The following is a 26,004-nucleotide window of genomic DNA, read 5'->3' as shown; positions in this document are numbered from 1 at the left end:
ATTTACTTAATTACTCACGATTAACGTTCACAAAATACATAACAATTATTTTAAGAATTATAGATACAGAACTCCTTTATGCAATTGCGGTGTCAGATTTTAAAATAGCTTTTCGCGAAAGCACATTTTGTAATATTCTGAGTAGATGGCCGGGCCATCACGGCTAGCTAATTTGACACCCACTAAGTTTGGCCCTCACCAAACTCAGATTTACTATAAGAAAAATTGGATTACCTTTGCTGTCTTCATCAGAATGCACTCCCAGGAATTCTACTTCAACAACAAATGTTGTTTTGGTTCGAAATAATCCATAGTCTTATCCAAATACCTCCGTTCTGTTTGTGCGTTCAGGTCAGTATCCGAGTGCATTTCGTGACAAAAAATGTCTAAATATTCCATTACCGTACTTCGAAGCATGTCAAACGCTGTTTAAAATCATTTTTTATGCGATTTTTCTTGTAAAATAGCGATAATATTCCAACCGGGCGACGTTGTATTCATTCAAAGAGAGAAAGAAAAACATGGAGAATTCACATGAACGCGCATCTCCAGTGTCACTGTTCTCAGCCTGACCACTCACAAAATCTCCTGCTGTTTTTCGCCCAGAGACTGGAGACACGTCATTCCACTTTCTGGCGCCTTCTGATAGCCAATGGAAGCCTTAGAAAATGTCACGTTACAGCAGAGATGCTGTATTTTCGATAGAGATGCCGCAGAAGGAGAACAAATTTTCAGACAGGGCACTTCCTGTATGGAATCTTCTCAGGTTTTGGCCTGCCATATGAGTTCTGTTATACTCACAGACACCATTCAAACAGTTTTAGAAACTTTAGAGTGTTTTCTATCCAAATCTACTAATTATATGCATATTCTAGTTACTGGGCAGGAGTAGTAACCAGATTAAATCGGGTACATTTTTTATCCGGCCGTGCAAATACTGCCCCCTATCCCCAACAGGTTAAGTTTCCCTCCATTAAAGTCCCCAGCCACTAGGAGCGCTGCTTCTGGGTGAGCATTTTCTTCTTTGCTTATGGCCTTATAGAGTTGGTTGAGAGCGGTCTTAGTGCCAGCTTCGTTCTGTGGTGGTAAATAGGCGGCTACGAATAACGTAGATGAGAACTCTCTTGGTAGATAGTGTGGTCTACAGCTTATCATAAGGTACTCTACTCCAGGTGAGCAATACCTTGAGACTTCTTTAATATTAGACATCGCGCACAAGCTGTTATTGACAAATAGACACACACCCCCACCCCTCGTCTTACCAGAGGTAGCTTTTCTGTTCTGCCAGTGCATGGAAAATCTCGCCAGCTCTGTATTATCCGTATCGTCGTTCAGTCACATCTCGGTGAAACATAAGATATTACAGTTTTTAATGTCCCGTTGGTAGGATAATCTTAATCGTAGGTCATCAATTTTATTTTCCAATGATTGCACGTTAGCAAGAAGAACGGATGGCAGTGGGAGTTTACTCGCTCGCCTACGGATTCTCAGAAGCCAGCCTGATATGCGGCCCCTTTTCCTGCATCTTTTCTTCAAGCAAATTACGGGGATCTGGGCCTGTTCCAGTGAAAGCAGTATATCCTTCTCGTCGGACTCATTAAAGGAAACAGTTTCTTCCAGCCTGCGGTGAGTAATCGTGGTTCTGATGTCCAGAAGTTATTTTTGGTCATAAGAGATGGTAGCAGCAACATTATGTACAAAATAAGTAAAATAATAAGTTACACAAAACGCAAAAAAACTACCAAAATAGCACAATTGATTGGGAGAATGTAAAACGTCAGCCATGTTCTTCGGCGCCATCTTTTCCATTTTACATTTTACATTTACATTTTAGTCATTTAGCAGACGCTCTTATCCAGAGCGACTTACAAATTGGTGCATTCACCTTATAATATCCAGTGGAACAACCACTTTACAATAGTGCATCTAAATCTTTTAAGGGGGGGGGTTAGAAGGATTACTTTATCCTATCCTAGGTATTCCTTAAAGAGGTGGGGTTTCAGGTGTCTCCGGAAGGTGGTGATTGACTCCGCTGTCCTGGCGTCGTGAGGGAGCTTGTTCCACCATTGGGGTGCCAGAGCAGCGAACAGTTTTGACTGGGCTGAGCGGGAACTGTGCTTCCTCAGAGGTAGGGAGGCGAGCAGGCCAGAGGTGGATGAACGGAGTGCCCTTGTTTGGGTGTAGGGCCTGATCAGAGCCTGAAGGTACGGAGGTGCCGTTCCCCTCACAGCTCCGTAGGCAAGCACCATGGTCTTGTAGCGGATGCGAGCTTCGACTGGAAGCCAGTGGAGAGAGCGGAGGAGCGGGGTGACGTGAGAGAACTCTGGAAGGTTGAACACCAGACGGGCTGCGGCGTTCTGGATGAGTTGTAGGGGTTTAATGGCACAGGCAGGGAGCCCAGCCAACAGCGAGTTGCAGTAATCCAGACGGGAGATGACAAGTGCCTGGATTAGGACCTGCGCCGCTTCCTGTGTGAGGCAGGGTCGTACTCTGCGAATGTTGTAGAGCATGAACCTACAGGATCGGGTCACCGCCTTGATGTTGGTGGAGAACGACAGGGTGTTGTCCAGGGTCACGCCAAGGCTCTTAGCACTCTGGGAGGAGGACACAAGGGAGTTGTCAACCGTGATGGCGAGATCATGGAACGGGCAGTCCTTCCCCGGGAGGAAGAGCAGCTCCGTCTTGCCGAGGTTCAGCTTGAGGTGGTGATCCGTCATCCACACTGATATGTCTGCCAGACATGCAGAGATGCGATTCGCCACCTGGTTGTCAGAAGGGGGAAAGGAGAAGATTAATTGTGTGTCGTCTGCATAGCAATGATATGAGAGACCATGTGAGGATATGACAGAGCCAAGTGACTTGGTGTATAGCGAGAATAGGAGTGGGCCAAGAACAGAGCCCTGGGGGACACCAGTGGTGAGAGCACGTGGTGCGGAGACAGATTCTCGCCACGCCACCTGGTAGGAGCGACCTGTCAGGTAGGACGCAATCCAAGCGTGCGCGGTGCCGGAGATGCCCAGCTCGGAGAGGGTGGAGAGGAGGATCTGATGGTTCACGGTATCAAAGGCAGCAGATAGGTCTAGAAGGATGAGAGCAGAGGAGAGAGAGTTAGCTTTAGCAGTGCGGAGAGCCTCCGTGACACAGAGAAGAGCAGTCTCAGTTGAATGCCCAGTCTTGAAACCTGACTGATTAGGATCAAGAAGGTCATTCTGAGAGAGATAGCAAGAGAGCTGGCCAAGCACGGCGCGTTCAAGAGTTTTGGAGAGAAAGGAAAGAAGGGATACTGGCCTGTAGTTGTTGACATCGGAGGGATCGAGTGTAGGTTTTTTCAGAAGGGGTGCAACTCTCGCTCTCTTGAAGACGGAAGGGACGTAGCCAGCGGTCAAGGATGCGTTGATGAGCGAGGTGAGGTAGAGGAGAAGGTCTCCGGAAATGGTCTGGAGAAGAGAGGAGGGGATAGGGTCAAGTGGGCAGGTTGTTGGGCGGCCGGCCGTCACAAGACGCGAGAGTTCATCTGGAGAGAGAGGGGAGAAAGAGGTCAAAGCACAGGGTAGGGCAGTGTGAGCAGGACCAGCAGTGTCGTTTGACTTAGCAAACGAGGATCGGATGTCGTCAACCTTCTTTTCAAAATGGTTGACGAAGTCATCCGCAGAGAGGGAGGAGGGGGGAGGGGGAGGAGGATTAAGGAGGGAGGAGAAGGTAGCAAAGAGCTTCCTAGGGTTAGAGGCAGATGCTTGGAGTTTAGAGTGGTAGAAAGTGGCTTTAGCAGCAGAGACAGAAGAGGAAAATGTAGAGAGGAGGGAGTGAAAGGATGCCAGGTCCGCAGGGGAGGCGAGTTTTCCTCCATTTCCGCTCGGCTGCCCGGAGCCCTGTTCTGTGAGCTCGCAGTGGTCGCCGAGCCACGGAGCAGGAGGGGAGGACCGAGCCGGCCTGGAGGATAGGGGACAGAGGAAATCAAAGGATGCAGAGAGGGAGGAGAGGAGGGTTGAGGAGGCAGAATCAGGAGATAGGTTGGAGAAGGTTTGAGTAGAGGGAAGAGATGATAGGATGGAAGAGGAGAGAGTAGCGGGAGAGAGAGAGCGAAGGTTGGGACGGCGCAATACCATCCGAGTAGGGGGAGAGTGAGAAGTGTTGGATGAGAGCGAGAGGGAAAAGGATACAAGGTAGTGGTCGGAGACTTGGAGGGGAGTTGCAATGAGATTAGTGGAAGAACAGCATCTAGTAAAGATGAGGTCAAGCGTATTGCCTGCCTTGTGAGTAGGGGGGGGAAGGTGAGAGGGTGAGGTCGAAAGAGGAGAGGAGTGGAAAGAAGGAGGCAGAGAGGAATGAGTCGAAGGTAGACGTGGGGAGGTTAAAGTCACCCAGAACTGTGAGAGGTGAGCCATCCTCAGGAAAGGAACTTATCAAGGCGTCAAGCTCATTGATGAACTCTCCAAGGGAACCTGGAGGGCGATAAATGATAAGGATGTTAAGCTTGAAAGGGCTGGTAACTGTGACAGCATGGAATTCAAATGAGGAGATAGACAGATGGGTCAGGGGAGAAAGAGAGAATGTCCACTTGGGAGAGATGAGGATTCCAGTGCCACCACCCCGCTGGCTCGATGCTCTAGGGGTATGCGAGAACACGTAGTCAGACGAGGAGAGAGCAGTAGGAGTAGCAGTGTTATCTGTGGTGATCCATGTTTCCGTCAGCGCCAGGAAGTCTAGGGACTGGAGGGTAGCATAGGCTGAGATGAACTCAGCCTTGTTGGCCGCAGACCGGCAGTTCCAGAGGCTGCCGGAGACCTGGAACTCCACGTGGGTCGTGCGCGCTGGGACCACCAGGTTAGAGCGGCAGCGGCCACGCGGTGTGGAGCGTTTGTATGGCCTGTGCAGAGGAGAGAGAACAGGGATAGGCGGACACATAGTAGACAAGCTACAGAAGAGGCTACGCTAATGCAAATGAGATTGGAGTGACAAGTGGACTACACGTCTCGAATGTTCAGGAAGTTAAGCTTACGTTGCAAAAATGTTATTGACTAAAATGATACAGTACTGCTGGCTGGTGGAGTAGGCTAGCTAGCAGTGGCTGCGTTGTTGACTTTGAACGTGTAGCTGGCTAGGTAACCTCGGTAGTTTCAGTACTACACCTTGTCATGATACAAAGCAACTTTGTAGCTAGCTAGCTAACATAACACTAATCAAGACGTTCCTTGTAGTGTATTTAGTTTCAACAATGCTGCTCGTCGGTAATAGTTGGCTAGGTTAGGAAAAATGGCGTCGCGGGGGACGGAAATAGCTGGCTAGCTAACCTCGATGGCTGGCTAGCTAACAATTATCAATTAACAATTATCAAGCTATGACAAAGACAACTAGGTAGCTCGCTAGGTAACACTGCACTAGTCAAATCGTTCCGTTGTGAAGTGTTAGTAACTACAGCGCTGCTAGTCGGTAACGGATGGCTATCTGGCAGTGGGTTAATGATGACTAGGTGTGTTGAGTAAGTCTGGCGCCGCGTCGCGGCTGGCTAGCCCACCTCGATAATACTCAAACTCAAGCTACACAATTATCTTAGATACAGAGACAGCACAGACAACTATGTCGCTGGCTAACTAACACTAACACCACACTAATCAAGTCGTTGCGTTGTAATGTAATAGTTTCTGCGGTGCTGTTAGTCGGTAGAAGTTGGCTAGCTAACAGTGATGACTAGCTAGCTAGCAGCTAGCAGTGTTGACTACGTTAGGAGGACGAAGATAGCTAGCCTCGATAATTACTCAGTTACTCTAAACTACACAATTATCTTTGATACAAAGACGGCTATGTAGCTAGCTAAGAAGAATTGCTCAGATCAAACAAATCAAGCCGTTGTAATGTAGCGAAGTGGAATATTACCTGTGGAGCGAAGCGTGGTGCGACTGCTCGCTCCAAACCGGAAGTCAAGGTAAAGCGTACTGTTAGCTAGCTAGCTAACGTTAGCTGGCTGGCTCGCTAGCTAATGTTTTGTGTATGATCTGTGTAGTATTATTATTCGTATCTCAGAGCCATTTGCTTTGCTAGTTATAGCCTAATGTTAGCTAGCTAACATTGAACCTGGTTGGTTAGCTACCTACAGATTCATGCAGGGTAGTAACGTCATGAGTTGGGATTATGGTTCATTGTTTAGATAAATAGCAAGCTACATGTCTGAACAAAATACTCTACTATGCAAGTAATCATTTCAATAGAATGTTCATGATGCCAATGCGACAACTGTTGATAGATGTAGCTGGTAAATTCACTTTTACTGGCTCTCTCATCAGCTTCTCTCTCACGCCTGCTTTTCTCTCTGATGAATTTAGCAACGCTCAACACCCGTTGAATATGGCCGGTGTCAGTAAACGTTAGCAAAAAAAGAGTAATTCAATTGTTTCCAGTAGCACAGTTGCAGTCACCAACCCTCTTGATAACATAAAAACAGTCTAACCAGCTCAGCTAGGGCAAGTAAAATGGTCAGAGTGAGCTATTCTCTCATTTGTGTCTGGAAGTAGCTAGCAAGCTAGTCAATGTTAGCCAGTTAGCTTGGGTGCTTGACACTACCATGGCATAGGCAGAATTGATTGACAGAGTGTATCCAAAAGATAGGTAGCTAGCTCTTTGATTTAGCTGATGTCTTTCAGAGTTCAATACAGGACTTTAATGTTAGCTAGCGAGATAACTTGCCTAGTCCAACTAGGTTAGCAAGCTAGCTAATGTTACATTACCTCTAATCGAGAAACTTCAGTGTTGTTGTGAAGGGAAAAAACGATTGTTTTGCATCAATTCTCAGCTGTCGTCTAAATGGATTCCCCATCTAGTCAGCCTGAAAATCCCTATGATCTTTGGTCACCGTAAGCATCATTCTTGATAGCCGCAAGCCACTGGCAGCATCGGGGTAAATCTCTGGTAGGTAGAACGGTGAAAGATAATTTTCACACTACTTTGTAATTAGCACAGCCAGACACAGAACACCACACTGGCATGATGACAAACATTAGCGAAAAGCAAACGTAAAAAAAAAAAAAAAAGAAATTCTGAGATTACTGTGTGTTGGTCGATCGAAGTAAACGCCACCAACTAAGTGTGGGGCACGCCCCATCTACCTAGCGGGGTGGTATCTGCATTCGCTATGAATGCCGGACTTTGTGGTTCACTATGATCAGAAGAATACACAGTAAGTCGAAACATCCCACTTCTGCCAGTGAAATGAAAATGCGCTCGTAATAGCTTGTGATTTGGATATATGTTGATGTTTATGACAAAAACATAATGTTGTTAATATAGTAATGACTATATGCAGAGCCAGTGTGAAATTTCCCTTTAACTAGTTTACAAATCTCACAAAATTTAGTTTTGGACGATTCTGACTTTATGATCAAAATTATCCTATTTACACTTTGTAGTCAATTTTGACACTAGAATAAATGTTTCAGTCATTATCAATGCTTCATAGGCTGTTTTTGTAGAAATAAATTGCTTACCATAACTATGCTGTTTTTTGTATTGCTCAGTCTGGGCTATAACAGCATATTCTATACTATTTTACTTCTACGGTTTCTCTAGTGCTGGTTAGTTCTGGATCTCGGCCCAGCAACTTGGTGCAGGGCTGTTACGCACACACGCACGCACACGCACACACACACACACACACACACACACTAGTGTGGTGTGTGTCTGGGCCCCGGAGGCTGGCATGTGGGTTGGCTAAGTACAGTGCTTTTCTGTCTAGGGTTTAATTTTGTGGATGCTCAGCTCTATATGTTCTTCTCATACAATGGCTTCATTTACATATGGACACACACACATACACAAAAATGCACACGCACAATCAAACACACACACACACACACACACACACACACACACACACAGCTTTGCCGCCTCCGGGTCTCTGCTTGTGTCGCATGCTGTTTGAAGTTTGAAGACTGGTTTTGATAGCAGGGTTGTTCCATCAAAAATGAGAAGGGCTTTCTCTGAAATGGTAAATTGTATTTTTCAGTCCAAAACAACTTTAGTGTTTAGTGTTCTAAAATAGCCAGTGTTTCCAATTGTATTTTCAAGAGTCACGCACGCACGCACGCATACGCGCGCACACACACACACACACACACACACACACACACACACACACACACACACACACACACACACACATGCTACTCTTTCACGGGACTTGTTCAACACTGCAAACAGACAAAAACATTCGCCTTTACAGTACAGTGTAGACACACACACACACCATACACATATACTTACGCTCCTTTACACACACCTATATACACTTACTCCTTTAAAAAAACACACTCCAGCACCTGGTCCATTGGCATCTTGTCTTTGAACTTTACAGCGTGAGAGAGAAGCCGATGAGAGAAAGCCATTAGATCTTCCATGACTCACATCGCCAGAGGCTCCAAGCTCAGAGAGCCACAACTTCCAGAGCATACCCAGAGAGAGAGCACAAGGCGCTGGGGTGGCTCTGAGGGTTCTGGTTGGGGCGGGGCGGGAGTGAGAGTTGTGCTCTTGGTAAAATCCCAGTGAAATGTATATACAGAAGAAACCCTTTGATATGGCTTTGTAGAGTAGAATTACCTCTCAGGGCGAGATTAAGATTTAAAAGTGAGATCAGTTGCTAGGGCTGGTTGTCATATGGAATGTGAGATAGGTTGTCACTATCAACTTCATTATAACCATGTTGTTTGAGAACATTGCCACTGCCAGCATACAATAAAAGTAGTTCATGTAAAATCACAAGCTTTTTTGTGCTTGTGCTACAAAGTGCTCCCTTCCCAGTAATTTGAATATGTGGCTGACATATCAAAATGTGTTGGGAATATGTAGTGTGGAGAGCGTTTTGCACATCGCCGAGACATCAGAATAGAATGGCGCCAGAGGGGATGGCTGACATTTTACGAGCTCCTAACCAATTGTGCTATTTTGTGTGTTTTTTGCATTGTTTGTAACTTATTTTGTGCATAATGTTGATGCTACCATCTCTTATGACTGAAAAGAGCTTCTGGATATCAGAACAGCGATGTCTCACCTCAAACTGTATGAAGAGTCTGACACAAAGGATATAATGTTGCTCCCAGACATGGCCCAAATCCCAGTCATTCACATGAAGAAAAAAAGGAAATACAGGGGGCGCAGATAAGGGTGCCTTGTGAGAATTTGTTGGCGAGTGGGTAACCCGCCTCTACCATCCATTCTATTGACCAACGTGCAATCACTGGAGAATAAACTGGATGAGCTCCGTTCGAGACTATCCTACCAATGGGACATTTAAAAACTGTAATATATTATGTCTCACTGAGTCGTGGCTGAATGACGACACAGATAATATACAGTTGGCTGGGTTTTCAGTGCATCGACAGGACAGAACAGCTACGTCCGGTAAGACGAAGGGTGGGGGTGTGTGTCTATTTGGCAATAACAGCTGGTGTGCGAAGTCTAATATTAAGGTAGTCTCAAGGTATTGCTAACCTGAGGTAGAGTACTTCATGATAAGCTGTAGACCACACTATCTACTAAGAGAGTTTTCATCTATATTTTTCGTGGCCGTCTATTTAACACTACAAACGAACACTGGCACTAAGATCGCACTCAACGAGCTGTATAAGGCCATAAGCAAACAAGAAAATGCTAATCCAGAGGGGAAAAAAACTCTAGACCACCTTTACTCCACACACAGAGACGCGTACAAAGCTCTACCTCGCCCTCCATTTGACAAATCTGGCCATAACTCTATCCTCCTTATTCTTGATTCTGATTCAAGCAAAAACTAAAGCTGGAAGTACCAGTGACTCGCTCAATATGGAAGTGGTCAGTTGACGCGGATGCTATGCTACAGGCTAGCGCAGACTGGAATATGTTCCGAGATTCATCCAATGGCGTATACCACCTCAGTCACCGACTTCATAAATAAGTGCATCAATGACGTCATCCCCAGAGTGACTGTACAGTGCATTCGGAAAGTATTCCGACCCCTTGACATTCTCCACATTTTGTTACGTTACAGCCTTATTCTAAAATGGATTAAATAAAACGTTTTCCTCATCAATCTAAACACTACCCTATAATGACAAAGCAAAAAAAGGTTCAGAAATTTCTGCAAACGTATTAAAAATTAAAATCAGATACCTTATTTACATAAGTATTCAAACCCTTTGCTATGAGACTCGAAATTGAGCCGAGGTGCATCCTGTTTCCATTGATCATCCTTGAAATGTTTCTACAACTTGATTGGAGTCCACCTGTAGTAAATTCAGTTGATTGGACATGATTTGGAAAGGCACACACCTGTCTATATAATGTCCCACAATTGACAGTGCATGTCAGAGAGAAAAACCAAGCCATGAGGTCGAAGGAATTGTCTGTAGAGCTCCGAGACAGGATTGTGTCGAGCCACCAATCTAGGAAAGGGTATCAAAAAATGGCTGCAGCATTGAAGGTCCCCAAGAACACAGTGGCGTATATCATTCATAAATGGAAGAAGTTTGGAATCACCAAAACTCTTCTTAGAGCTGGCCGCCTGGCAAAACTGAGCAATCGGGGAAGAAGGACCTTGGTCAGAGAGATGACCAAGAAGCTGATGGTCACTGTGACAGAGCACCAGAGTTCCTCCGTGGAGATGGGCGAACCTTACAGAAGGACAACCATCTCTGCAGCACTCCTCCAATCAGGCCTTTATGGTAGAGTGGACAGACAGAAGCCACTCCTTTGTAAAAGGCACATGACATTCCGCTTGGAGTTTGGCAACAAATTTGAAAGAAGATTCTCTGGTCTGATAAATGAAACCAAGATTGAACTCTTTTGGCCTGAATGCCAAGCGTCACGTCTGCAGGAAACCTGGCACCATCCCTACAGTGAAGCATGGTGGTGGCAGCATCATGCTGTGGGGATGTTTTTCAGCGGCAGGGACTGGGAGACTAGTGAGGATCGAGGGAAAGATAAACAAAGTACGGAGAGATCCTTGATGAAAACCTGCTCCAGACCTCAGACTGGGGTGAAAGTTCACTTTCCAACAGAACAACAACCTTAAGCACACAGCCAAGACAACGCAGGAGTGGACTTCAACCCGATCAAACATCTCTGGAGAGACCTCAAAATAGCTGTGCAGCGGCGCTCCCCATCCAACCTGACAGAGCGTGAGAGGATCTGCAAAGAAGAATGGGAGAAACTCCCCAAATACAAGTGTGCCAAGCTTGTCATACCCCAGAAGACTCGAGGCTATAATCGCTGCTAAAGGTGCTTCAACAAAGTACTGAGTAAAGGGTCAACATTCACAAGGCTATGGAGCCAGACGGATTACCAGGACGTGTAGTCTGAGCATGCGCAAACCAACTGGCAAGTGTCTTCACTGACATTTTCAACATGTCCCTGACCGAGTCTGTAATACCTGCATGTTTCAAGCAGACCACCATAGTCCCTGTGCCCAAGAAAGCGAAGGTAACCTGCCTAAATGATTACCGTCCCGTAGCACTCACGTCGGTAGCCATGAAGTGTTTTGAAAGGCTGGTCATGGCTCACATCAACACCATCATCCCAGAAACTCAAGACCCACTCCAATTCGCATACTGCCTCAACAGATCCACAGATGATGCAATCTCAATCGCACTCCACACTGTCCTTTCCCACCTGGACAAAAGGAACACCTATGTGAAAATGCTGTTCTTTGACTTCAGCGTTCAACACCATAGCGCCCACATAGCTCATCACTAAGCTAAGGACCCTGGGACTAAACACCCCTCTCTGCAACTGGATCCAGGACTTCCTGATGTGCCACCCCCAGGTGATAAGGGTAGTTAACAACACATCTGCCACACTGAGCCTCAACACGGGGGCCCCTCAGGGGTGCGTGCTTAGTCCCCTCCTGTACTCCCTGTTTACCCACGACTGCAAGGCCAAGCACGACTCCAACGCCATCAAGATTGCTGATGACACAATGGTGGTAGGCCTGATCACCGTCAACGAAGAGACAGCCTATAGGGAGAAGGTCAGGGGACTGGCAGTGTGGTGCCAGGACAACAACCTCTCCCTCAAAGTGAGCAAGACAAAGGATATGATTGTGGACTACAGGAAAAGGAGGGCTGAACAGCTGCACCATCAAGAGCATCCTGACCGGTGGCATCACTACCTGGTATGGCAACTGCTTGGCATCCGAACATAAGGTGCTACAGAGGGTAGTGCGTACGGCCCAGTACATCACTGGGGCCAAGCTTCCTGCTATCCAGGACCTATATACTAGGCGGTGTCAGAGGAAGGCCCCAATATTGTCAAAGACTCCTGTCACCCATAGACTGTTCTTTCTGCTGCCACACGGCAAGCGGTACTGGAGCGCTAAGTCTAGGTCCAATAGGCTCCAAACAGCTTCTATTCCCAAGCCATAAGACTGCTGAACAATTAATCAAAATGGCCACCCGGGCTATTTACATTGACACCGCCCCTCCACCACTACCTACATGTACAAATTACCTCGACTAACCTGTACCCCCGCACATTGACTCAGTACTGGTACCCTGAAGCGGGAACCCAATGTTTTATGTATCTCAGACATTAAAGCTACAGTCTGGGATTTTAAAAACAACAAACCGTCTGCCCGTCACTTGTTTTGGTAAACAGACAAATCAGTTAACAAATTGTAGTTAATCCAAAACAGTGCTGCCAGACTTCTGACCAAGATAAAGGAGTCAGCCCACATTACCCCAATCCACAAGCCACTCCCCTCTGCTTCAGGTGCCCAAGACACATCACCCAACCATGGGGGACCGAGCGTTCTGCTCCCTTGCCCTTCGGCTATGGAATGCTCTATCTGACCATTTGAGAGACACTCCATATTTGAGCTTTTAAAACTCACTTATGTTGTTTACATGATTATGGATTATGGACACCTATCTGGTCTACTGATCTCATGTGATACTTGTATTTAAATATTATTCTAGATCACTGCTGAGCCTCGTAAATCTGACCTCTGTATTTCAGTTGGCCCTGACATGTACAGACCCATTATTCTTTTTCAATTTAACTTTAAGTTAAAGCTTGGTCGCAAATGGGTCTTCCAAATGAACAATGACCCCAAGCATACTTCCAAAGTTGTGGCAAAATGGCTTAAGGACAACAAAGTCAAGGTATTGGAGTGGCTATCACAAAGCCCTGACCTCAATCCAATAGATAATGTATGGGCAGAACTGAAAAAGTGTGTGCGAGCAAGGAGGCCTACAAACCTGACTCAGTTACACCAGCTCTGTCAGGAGGAATGGGCCAAAATTCACCCAACTTATTGTGGGAAGCTTGTGGAAGGCTACCTGAAACGTTTGACCCAAGTTAAACAATTTAAAGGCAATGCTACCAAATACTAATTGAGTGTATGTAAACTTCTGACCCACTGGGAATGTGATGATAGAAATAAAAGCTGAAATAAATAATTATCTCTACTATTATTCTGACATTTCCCATTCTTAAAATAAACTGGTGATCTTAACTGACCTAAGACAGGGAATCTTTACTCGGATTAAATGTCAGGAATTGTGAAAAACTGAGTTTAAATGTATTTGGCTAAGGTGTATGTAAATGTCCGACTTCAACTGTAAATGCCAGATGATTGTCTGGTGTAGAACTCTATGAAGAGACAAGAGAGGAGTACAAAGGAGAGACATGGCACCTCTCAGCATTGTTGAACTGAAGGACTGAAAGAGGGACTGAAGCCCTAGATACACAGAGACTGGCAAACTTGGTTTGACTATTCGAATGGGCGCCATGTTGGCACTAACTCCCTGTTCACAATTAAATTCCATTCTGTTTGCCTTACGTAATTTTCAACACATTTTCCCTCCCCACTGATAGAACAAGCCTAGTGTGTCGTAACGCAAGAGGGAGGAGAGCTTGTCTCTCGTCAAAGAGATCGCATTTATTTTGGGAGATTGCAAATATGACCTTTTCATTCAAGACAAGAGAAACATATTGTTTCAGGCGATAATAAAACATGTTTATTTTGGTTATTTTTCCTCAACTTGTTTCTCTTACTTTCTAGTAAGTCAATCTATCTTACACAGAGCAGCTAGCTAGCTAAAACCTAGGTTAAAAATACTGTAGCGACATTAACCCTAATAATAATTCATCATAAACAAACGTCATTACCATTACACAATAGACTTCACATTCTATGTTGAATTATTCAACATTACTATTAAAATAGTACTCATTTATAGGAATGGGTACTGAAATTGTTTACAAGTTGATATCCCATAAAGCCATCGGCGAAAACCATCTTCTACTGTGTTTTGGTAACTTCCTGTTCCATTGTCCGTTTGGACAAATTCTATGCATGTTTCTCAAATTCGCAATGCCACTTCATCTGCCAGGGGGTGTTCGTTGTAATGCCACTCCAGTGCAGATTGTCCACTATTGAATTTAAGGACTTCTGGCGACAGTTCCACGTCTAACTGTCGATTTGGTCTCTCCAAAACATAATCTGTCATTTTCTCTGCTGGATACCTCTCTTTCTCTACCTCACATACTCCCTCTCTCCCTCGTTCAAGTGTTTATTTGAAAGAAAATAAGAAAAGAGGGGTCAAGGTCACTCTGTGAACCCTCCACACTCTTTGCTTCTTGATTTGAAAATCAATACCTTTTAAGAGGTAGGTGCATGTGTGTGTGTATGGCTGTGTGTGTATGGGCGTATGTTTGTCCGTGTGTGTATGTTTGCACACCTGAGTGTTTACTCTCTGAATCACCCACTGATTGATGTGTGCTTGACTTCAGCCCAAGGCTTTCTCCTTTAAAAAATGCTGCTGTCTGAATATGACAAAATGACAAGCCAGAGTCTTCACAAGGCATAATGTGACAATTTCTCTCATCCACATGTTCCATCTCAAACACAAAACCAGTCAGTCTCTCACAGCGAGTCTCCATAAATAGGCAGACGTTTATTTCTCTGCTCTGTCCCCTGCTCTCTCTTTCTGTCCACCCATCTCTCACTCTTTGTATTCTCCAAAATATAACTTGGAATTGCTATGCATCTTTCCAGGAAATGACACTCCCCACCCTGCAACAGCCAGAGAGCTGTGACCAACACACACACACACACACACACACACACACACACACACACACACACACACCGAATAAGGCATTTATTTATATTTTTCTTCCACCATGTACATTTACAACAATACACACAATAGCCCAGTACACGCTATCGTGTGAGGCCTGCTTGTTTTTCTATAGGTTGGTTGCTGTGCTGGTTTCCTTTTAATACAACCCTCCTTTCTGTTAGCGATATGGACATCTGTAGAGGGTGGGGCCTGCAGCTGTGTCAATACGCTACCGTGCAGTCATAAAGCAGCCTCCAAACCTTGGCTACAGCCATTTATGTTCAGCTTCTGGCTAAAATGAACAGGGTATTTGCTCTTTGGATTTGCATGATTACACTCTTTTAAAAGTCTTACATGTGTGGGTATGCTTGTGCATGTGCGTGTGTGCCTAAGTGTGTGTGTGTGTGTGTGTGAGTATCTGTGGCTGTGTTTGTGTGCATGTGTGTGAAAATGTCTGTGTGTATACCTGTTGAGTGATTTGCAACACCTGTTGTGTAAATGGACTCTGTGAACTGTTTATTCTACAATGACCCAATTAGCTGAACAGTCTGAATGGATATTCTAGCTTACTATTTTCCCATAAAAATCACAGGGTCTATGCAAACAAAATTCCTATGGTTAAAGTACAACAACAAAAAAGAACAGAGAAAAAAAAAACAACTTGTATTTTGCCTCTTTGCTTCTTTTTTAATGTATTTATTTAACCTTTATTTAACCAGGTAGGCCAGTTGAGAACAAGTTCTCATTCACAACTGCGACCTGGCCAAGATAAAGCAAAGCAGCAAACAACAACACAGTTACACATAAACAAACATACAGTCAATAACACAATAGAAAAAAAATAGAAAAATCTATGTACAGTGTGTGCAAATGTAGAAGAGTAGGTAGGTAGGCAATAAATAGGCTATAGAGGCAAAATAATTACAATTTAGCATTAACACTGGAGTGATAGATGTGCAGATGATGATGTGCAAGTAGAGATACTGGGGTGCAAAAGAGCAAGATGGTAAGTAATAATATGGGGATGAGGTAGTTGGGTGTGCTATTTATCGATTGGCTGTGGTACAGGTACAGTGATCGGTAAGCTGCTCTGACAGAATAAAAACAGTTTTGGGCATCTAAAGCTAATTTCCTGCATTTTTACACAATTCAATATGCCGTATCTATTTAAAAGTAAGCAAAAAGCCAACTCGGCTCCATAATTCATTGAATCAGATGGCACATTCATCACGAGTGGCGCAGTGCTCTAAGGCACTGCATCTCAGTGCTAGACACCCTGGTTCGAATCCAAAGCCCCATATACTACCCACCACTGCAACCTGTACGCTCTCGTAGGCTGGCCCTCGCTTCATACTCGTCGCCAAACCCACTGGCTCCAGGTCATCTACAAGTCTTTGCTAGGTAAAGCCCCGCCTTATGTCAGTTCACTGGTCACCATAGCAGCACCCACCCACAGCACGCGCTCCAGCAGGTATATTTCACTGGTCACCCCCAAAGCCAATTCCTACTTTGGCCGCCTTTCCTTCCAGTTCTCTGCTGCCAATGACTGGAATGAGCTGCAAAAATCGCTGAAGCTGGAGACTCTCATCTCCCTCACTAACTTCAAGCACCAGCTGTCAGAGCTGCTCACATATCATTGCACCTGTACATAGCCCATCCAACTACCTCATCCCATACTGTATTTATTTATTTATTTTGCTCCTTTGCACCACAGTATCTCTACTTGCACATTCATCTTCTGCACATCTATCACTTCAGTGTTTAATTGCTATATCATAATTACCTTGCCACAATTGCCTATTTTATTGCCTTACCTCCTTTATCTTACCTCATTTGCACACACTGTATATATACTTTTCTTTCCTACAGTATTATTGATTGTATGTTTGTTTATTCCATGTGTAACTGTGTAGTTGTATGTGTCGAACTGCTTTGCTTTATCTTGGCCAGGTCGCAGTTGTAAATGAGAACTTGTTCTCAACTAACCTACCTGGTTAAATAAAGGTGAAATAAAATAAAAATAAAACTGTGAAATTCTTACTTACAAGCCCTTAACCAACAATGCAGTTCATGAAATAGAGTTAAGAAAATATTTAATAAATAAACGAATGTAAAAAAAATATATAAAAATCACATAACAATAACAATGCTATATACAGGGTGTACCGGTACCGAGTCAATGTGCGGGGGCACAGGTTAGTCGAGGTAATTTGTACATGTAGGTAGGGGTAAAGTGACGATGCATAGATAATAAACAGCATATTGTCTTTAAGCACATAAATATATTTACAGCAGATAATGTTTTCTTTGTAACACAAACACATCCATCAATTTTTTTGTAGTTGATAAATGTACACTCAAGCTGGGCAACGTTTGTGCAATGTCCACATGTAGCCTACACCTGCAGGGATATTAGTAGTTCTGGGATTTGTCCCCTGGGATGAGACGAGACAAAACTAGCAAGTTATAGAATTAGAATATTGTGTTGTAGGACAGCTGAGCTGACTGAAGACTGGAGCATTCAACTTGCAGTTGGTTTCCACGGCAACAGGTCTTTACATGACATGATGAAACTTTGAAACTAAGTTGCAAGATACTTTCATAGCAAAGTGTTGTAGAACGAGTGTCATGAAACACATTGGTTCTTGCTATCTTGGCATAACTGTGATTTGACAGAGAACTATAATTTTGCTTGATAGGCTAGCCAGCCACAGCTATCCCAAACTATGCTAGCTAGCTGCTGTTACTGTCAGCTTATGCCTAGAACTGAATTGGCTGACCATCTTGAGATTGCGAGTCAGTCAGGAGGGGAGTAGGGTCCTCAATTTCAAAACTTCTCTACATAGCAAAGCTAGCTTAGCGGCAAAGAAATGTAGCTTGGGCTAAGGCAAGATTGACTGATTCTACATCTGACTGCCATCCTTCAGACATTTGAGAAATAAAGGTCTAACTCTGGTTAGAAAAGCAAAATCGACATACAGTACTTCTTGAATTGTGTATCTGACAGTCATTTAAATCCAGCTAACTTCTGGAAAGTGGTCAAATCTTTGAAACAAAACTCCACCCCCCTTATTGCTCCAGAAGGTTATTACAGCCTCCGTTCCCATAATAGACTAAATATAAATGTGTGGTGCTTTTAACACTACCAGCCCCTAGACCCCAGCTAAAATAGACTTTTCATTAATCTGACTTTCATTTATCTGCATGTCCAGCCCTTATAATTAGCCTCACAATTATGTGTTTTACCATTTTCTTTTCAGGATAACCAGGGCTACAAGTAGAACATTTTTTTTACATAAATAGTTGCATTCATAAGGTCAGCAGAAGCAAAACCTGATAAAAAATGAATTTATATGAATGCCGTAAGTACAGAAATGGTTTACTCCCTGGGAAATTAATATCCAACTAGTCAGTGACAACTGTGTTGAGTTTGGAGTTTGTGACAGCGACTATGTGAGCTTATTATAAACACTATGTCCTGGGATTTTCTATGATCTTGTATGTAGAAGAACCCCTTACCTTCTAATGGCTCTTGTGTAGCTTGTGAGCGTCATAGAGCAAAACATATTACACGTGTGTAACGGTTGTCCAAAGGAGTAGACCAAGGTGCAGCGTGGTAAGTGTTCATCTTGATATTTATTTTTACTCAGAACACTTAAACAAAATAATAAACAGGGCAGGTCTCCCCAGTGACCTCTCATTGGAACTCTTGACCTGTCCGTTACCACATTTGACCCGGCCCACCTGGCCACAGGCCAAGATCTTCAGACAGGTGGATTATACTTCAGCCGAAGAGTACAACACTGGATTATAAACTGGACACTTTTCCCCAACATGGTGTTGTGCTATTGAATGACATATAAGAGCCCTATTCCAGCCAACCATGTCATGCTTGCAATGTTTGTGTAATTAGCAAATATTTTCGCTATTATACTGTATGATAGTGTTACAGTGTTATTATTGTGTTACAAATATGTGTGATAGTAAACTATTGATATGGCCCTCTTTTGTGCTTTGCATATTGTTAGTGGGTTCTATTAGTTTACCCATTACATTAATGATCTTAGAGTTTTCAGTCATTTCATGTGGTATCCCCATAACATAGGATGTTATTGGAGCTAAACTGGCCTCTGCCTCCAGAACCACTAAAAGACAAAAAAATAGTCGCAGCGGTTCCTCACTTCCATGTCAGACTTACTCAATTGGCATAGCACAGGCTCAAATACATCATACAAATATTATTTTTGCTTTACAAAATCTTTTGAATCATATAATTTTGTTTATGAAAATGTAATTTGTGAATGAACTTGTCTTTTCACCCTGTGAATCCTTTCCAACTATTGTTTCAAACAGAGGGTGCATGACAGCACAAGAAGGTTTACTTGTCTTATACTGTTCAAATGTATCATGAAATTATGAACAATGGTAAAACAAAATCTGCAAATTGCAGTACTACTCCTACATTTTGTATTTTCGTATTTGCTCTACCAACTGAACCACATGGGACCCTTACATGTACTACTTACATGAATTTGACTGTGGTGTGGCCCCTTCTGTTGGACACGGACAAACAATACACCAAAGACATGTATTGATCATCCTTTTCGTTTGATATAATCTGTGTCTAAATCAGACAAACACACACATATCTATTAAAATATTTATTGTATTTTTAGCTTTCAGGTCTGGTGAGCTGTTGTCAGGACCTACAGTGCCGAAAGTAGTTTTTTTTTATAATCCCCTGCTCAAGATGAAAACATTGGTACCAAATTTAAGGGTTTAAGACAGTAATGCGGAAGACAATATAGAGACGTTTAAATCTCATGAGCCAAATAAACTTTAAAATGGACGGTGATGTCATTTTGCTATGTAGTAAAGTTGGGTGTAGCAAAGTTCACTAATTTGAAGCACAGGACTGAGGCCTATCGAATGATACCTTATTTGATGCAGTCAGATGTACTGTATAGTGTTTGCTTTAATCAATGATTATTTTTTGATAAATATATTAAAAAATATAGTTTGGCCCCCGATATTGGGCACCAGTCAGCTCATGTTAATAACAGGCTAGCATTGTTAGAATGCCAACTCACCTTTGTAAATAGTGTGTATTGTATAGTGCTTATTTACTGTGGTCCTTTACAGAGCATGGCGCTTGTAACACCAGGGTAGTGGATTTGATTCCTGGGACAACCCATTTGTACATTTTATGCACACGTCTGTATGTCGCTTTGGATAAAAGTGTCTGCTAAATATTATTACTGCAGCTTTGTGTGCCTTTGCTATTAGCTGCTTACTGCACTTTCTACTCTATTTATTGGTATTTATCTACTGTTTACTGTTAACATTGTGTAATTGTATTGCTTCTATCCCTAACCTTGCCCCAACCTGGGCTCGAACCAGGGACTCTCTGAACACATCAACAACTGCATCCCACGAAGCATCGTTACCTAACGCTCCACAAAAGCTGCAGCCCTTGCAGAGCAAGGGGAACAACAACTTCAAGGTCTCAGAGTGAGTGAGGTCATCGATTGAAACACTACTTGCGTGCACCACTAAATAGCTAGCCATTTCACACCAGTTACAATTGCACTGCTATTGATTATTTATTCCTTCTTTTCAACTGTGTATGCTATGCTAATCACCTTATTAGCGGCTATGTTCCATTGCTTTGCTCGTTGTGTAGCACCTTATGTACATTGCTGCTAATACATTAGCATACAAGTCTACACTGCTTTAGTAATCACTGTAAGTACAGCCTGTGTATTCTTACACTTTCTTATCAATATAATACCACTATCACAACCACTTCTACTACACCTTTACCATTATCACCATCGCTATCTACTGTTCAATGCTATGCGTGTGTGTGTTTTAAGGCAATACATGACTGACTTGAGTATGTCTCCTGTTATGTCATTATTCCTCTGAGCAGAGACACCGGGGTTGATTGTCACTATTCTAAACTGGCACCTCTGAGTCGATCACGAGTTGGTGGCACTCTTTTTCATCAGGTATATGGCAAATTAGAACATGTTCTCAACTATCATTCAATAAACACGTTATTATACTGAGCAAGACTAGTGAGAATTGAAAACCATTTAGTGCTAATCAACTTTCAGCAATTCCAATGTGTGTGTGCGGAGTCTTATTTACTTTAGCTACCTCTCTGCTCAAGCCCAGGAAATGAAAAAGCTCCTGTGTTAATAGGCGACCCCAGGGAGGAATGTACTTTTGCAAGTCGATGCAGAAAAGGTCATATCTCTATTACACACCAGCCCTCTAAACACGACAAAGCAGTCATACATCTATAACAAGCTCTGTGCACCAGTCTCTTTTCATGGATCTCATTCTATGTTGACTGTACTATACGGACTTTTACAAATCTTTCATTGAGAGTATTTTTACATTTTGCATTGGTTTGGTAATGCCACTGTGAGCCAAAAGAACATGCTGAGAAAGATTATCACCACAGCAAGCAAGGTCTTTGGAGTCAGACAGGCTTGGATGAAATCTTCAAGGTTAGGGCCCTCAGCAAGACTCACAAAACCATTTCAGACCCAAGCCACCGCCTGCACCTTGACTTTGAACTACTCCCGTCCGGGGGCAGTTTTAGGGGACCTGCTAGCAGAAGAAACTGGACTAGACATTTTTGCCATGTGTGATATCCCTCCTTAATCAGGTTAACTTCTCTAGGGCCAGTGGGACGATTTCGTCCCACCTACGTAACAGCCAGTGAAATCCCGTGGCGCGTTATTCAAATACCCTAGAAATGCTATTACTTCAATTTCTCAAACATATGACTATTTTACACCATTTTAAAAGACAAGACTCTCGTTAATCTAACCACACTGTCCGATTTCAAAAAGGCTTTACAACGAAAGCAAAACATTAGATTATGTCAGCAGAGTACCCAGCCAGAAATAATCAGACACCCATTTTTCAAGCTAGCATATAATGTCACAAAAACCCAGAAGACAGCTAAATGCAGCACTAACCTTTGATGATCTTCATCAGATGACAACCCTAGGACATTATGTTATACAATACATGCATGTTTTGTTCAATCAAGTTCATATTTATATCAAAAACCAGCTTTTTACATTAGCATGTGACGTTCAGAACTAGCATACCCCCTGCAAACTTCCGGTGAATTTACTAAAAATGTACTAAATTACTCACGATAGACGTTCACAAAAAGCATAACAATTATTTTAAGAATTATAGATACAGAACTCCTCTATGCACTCGATATGTCTTTTCGGTGAAAGCACATTTTGCAATATTCTAAGTAGATAGCCCGGCATCACAGGGCTAGCTATTTAGACACCCAGCAAGTTTAGCCTTCACCAAACTCCGATTTACTATTAGAAAAGTTTGATTACCTTTGGTGTTCTTCGTCAGAATGCACTCCCAGGACTTCTACTTCAATAACAAATGTTGGTTTGGTCCCAAATAATCCATAGTTATATCCAAACAGCGGCGTTTTGTTCGTGCGTTCAAGACACTATCCGAAAGGGTAAAGAAGGGTGACGAGCACGGCGCATTTCGTGACCAAAAAAATCTAAATATTCCATTACCGTACTTCGAGGCATGTCAACCGCTGTTTAAAATCTATTTTTATGCCATTTTTCTCGTAAAAAAGCGATAATATTCCGACCGGGAATCTGCGTTTAGGTAAAAAGACGAAAGAAAATAAAGCACGGGGTCAACTCGTGCACGCGCCTAAGCCCATTGTCCTCTGATCGGCCACTTGCCAAAAGCGCAAATGTGTTTCAGCCTGGGGCTGCCTCGATATCATTCAGCTTTTTCCCGGGCTCTGAGAGCCTATGGGAGCCGTAGGAAGTGTCACGTTACAGCAAAGATCCTCAGTCTTCAATAAACAGAGACAAGAAGAACAAGATCTTGTCAGAGAGGGCACTTCCTGTAAGGAATCTTCTCAGGTTTTTGCCTGCCATGAGAGTTCTGTTATACTCACAGACACCATTCAAACAGTTTTAGAAACTTTAGGGTATTTTCTATCCATATATAATAAGTATATGCATATTCTAGTTACTGGGTAGGATTAGTAACCAGATTAAATCGGGTACGTTTTTTATCCAGCCGTGAAAATACTGCCCCCTAGCCATAAGAGGTTAAAGTCTCCATTCTCTATTACTCTATTACTCAGTTGAGTTTACTTCAAATTTAGGTAGCTAATTTAATTGATTTGCTTGCCAGTGCACGTCTGGATAGCACGCTCTGTATTATGCCTAGAACAGTGAAGTTTCAGTCCGCTAGGTGCATCTCTACAGTATGGGAATATCTCTGGGTGACGTGGACATCCCCATGCATGCACCGTATCAAAATATGACTAATTCAATATTGCACAATCCAATTCTCAGGGCTCTGTCTGCAATCATAACCAGTAGTATATAGCAGGAATAATGAAACATATAATAATAATGTTTGGTGAATATATGAATTATGTATGACCACTGGAGTCTTTGCCACTCAAAATATTTTTTTATTGAATATTTCTCAATTATCTTCTATGGGCTACGTGGGACGCTAGTGTCCCACCTGCGGGACACAGCCAGTGAAATATCAGGGTGGCAAATTCAAAAACAACAAAATGTCATAATTCAACTTTCTCAAACATACAACTATTTTACACCATTTTAAAGATACACTTCTCCTTGATGTAACAACATTGTCCGATTTCAAAAAGGCTTTACAGCAAAAGCAAAACATTACATTATGTTAGGAGAGTACATAGATAAAAATAATCACACAGCCATTTTCCAAGCAAGGACGTGTCAATAAAACCCAAAACACAGCTAAATGAAGCACTAACCTTTGACGATCTTCATCAGATGACACTCCTAGGACATTATGTTACACAATACATGTATGTTTTGTTCGATAAAGTTCATATTTATATCCAAAAACAGCATTTTACATTGGCGCGTGATGTTCAGAAAATGTATTCCCACCAAAACTCCCGGTGAATGTGCGCATCAATTTACAAAAATACGCATCATAAACGTTGACAAAATATATAACAACTATTTAAAGAATTATAGATGGACTACTCCTGGATGCAACCGCTTTGTCAGATTTTAAAATAGCTTTACGGAGAAAGCACATTTTTCAATATTCTGAGTACATAGCTCAGCCATCACAGCGAGCTATACAGACACCCGCCAAGTTCGGGGCAACCTAAACTCAGAATTAGTATTAGAAATATTATCTTACCTTTGCTGATCTTCGTCAGAATGCACTCCCAGGACTGCTACTTCCACAAGAAATGTTTTTTGTTTTCGAAATAATACATATTTATGTCCAAATACCACAGTTTTGTTCGTGCGTTCAGAGCAGTATCCAAAGGCATAACGCGCGAGCGCGGTACCAGAGACGAAAAGTCAAAATATTCCATTACCGTACTTAGAAGCATGTCAAACACTGTTTAAAATCAATCTTTATGGTATTTTTTACGTAAAATTGCGATAATATTCCAACTGGACAATAGCGTATTCATTCAAGGAGAAAAAGAAGGAACGGCGCACTTGCGTGACAGCGCATATCCAATCCCTTTGTCCACAGGCAGTCCACTCAGTAACTGAGCTCCTATTATCTGCCCAGTAACAGGAGAAGCCTGAAACAACGACTAGAAAGAAGAACTACAATTCTCAGATCCTCCACTTCCTGGTTGACTTTTTCTCAGGTTTTTGCCTGCCATATGAGTTCTGTTATACTCACAGGCACCATTCAAACAGTTTTAGAACCCTCAGAGTGTTTTCTATCCAAATCTACTAATAATATGCATATTCTAGTTTCTGGGCCAGAGTAGTAACCTGTTTAAATTGGGTACATTTTTCATCCGGCCGTGAAAATACTGCCCCCTAGCCCAGACCGGTTAATTTCATCATTCAAAATCTTGCCAAAGCATATTCTGTAAGGGTGGTTAATATTAATTTAAAATAATTTAACATGATTTATATGAATTGGGTCATGAACATTTGGACTTTGAAATTAACAAGGGCGAGGTTAAATATAGGCTAAGTCTGGCATAAGTTTATTCTCACGCTTTACAATAACTCTGTTGCAGTGGTTATTCTGTCATTTGTCTGAGATGCAATTGGAACTAAATCAAAGAGAATAGAACAGTCTTATCCATTTGTTTATTGAAAGTCATGTGTGTATTTAAAATGATCTAAATTCCCCAAAGTTCTTTAGCCTATCACTTTAATAATTCAATGTTTAATTTGGCTATAACAAGCCTACATACAGAGTGGAATTTGCAAATACAACAGTCAAAATGCCTAATATAAGGCGTACAGTCCGTGCTCCCAAATACAGGAAAAAGTGTGATTCATTAGGTTACATGATCACCACAGTAGCCTGACGCTGCTATAAAAATAAATTATGCAATTATATTGCCATTAAATAACACAACAGCATGGCATATTTAGATAGTGAAATTAGTCTAAATCATATTTACTTTCTATTTTGCAGTTATTGTGGGATTTTGTTTGTCCATTCGCCTCTTGAGGATTGACCACAAGTTCTCAATGGGATTAAGGTCTGGGGAGTTTCCTGGCCATGGACCCAAAATATTGATGTTTTGTTCCCCGAGCCACTTAGTTATCACTTTTTCAGATATTCTAGACAAGGCTTTTCTGGGTCTTTATAGTATATTCTCACACAAGTAATTTGGCCCAAGCCTATACTATGCCATCTACTGGTATAACGTTGTTATCGAATGCCAATCTGAAACAAGCTCTGGACATTTATTTTGGAAATGAAACCGGAAGCTACAAAGCAACTCTAACGTCTGGGCTTGAGTTGCTTGATTGACAAGCTACGTTCGGTTCATGTCCTTTGCAGATGCCACATTCCTGACAAAAGTTTGTACATAGTTTGGGGACCGAGTGGTGCA

This window comes from Salmo salar, chromosome ssa26 (assembly GCF_905237065.1).
Source record: "Salmo salar chromosome ssa26, Ssal_v3.1, whole genome shotgun sequence".
Lineage (NCBI taxonomy): Eukaryota > Metazoa > Chordata > Actinopteri > Salmoniformes > Salmonidae > Salmo > Salmo salar.
This window is presented reverse-complemented; position numbering follows the sequence as displayed.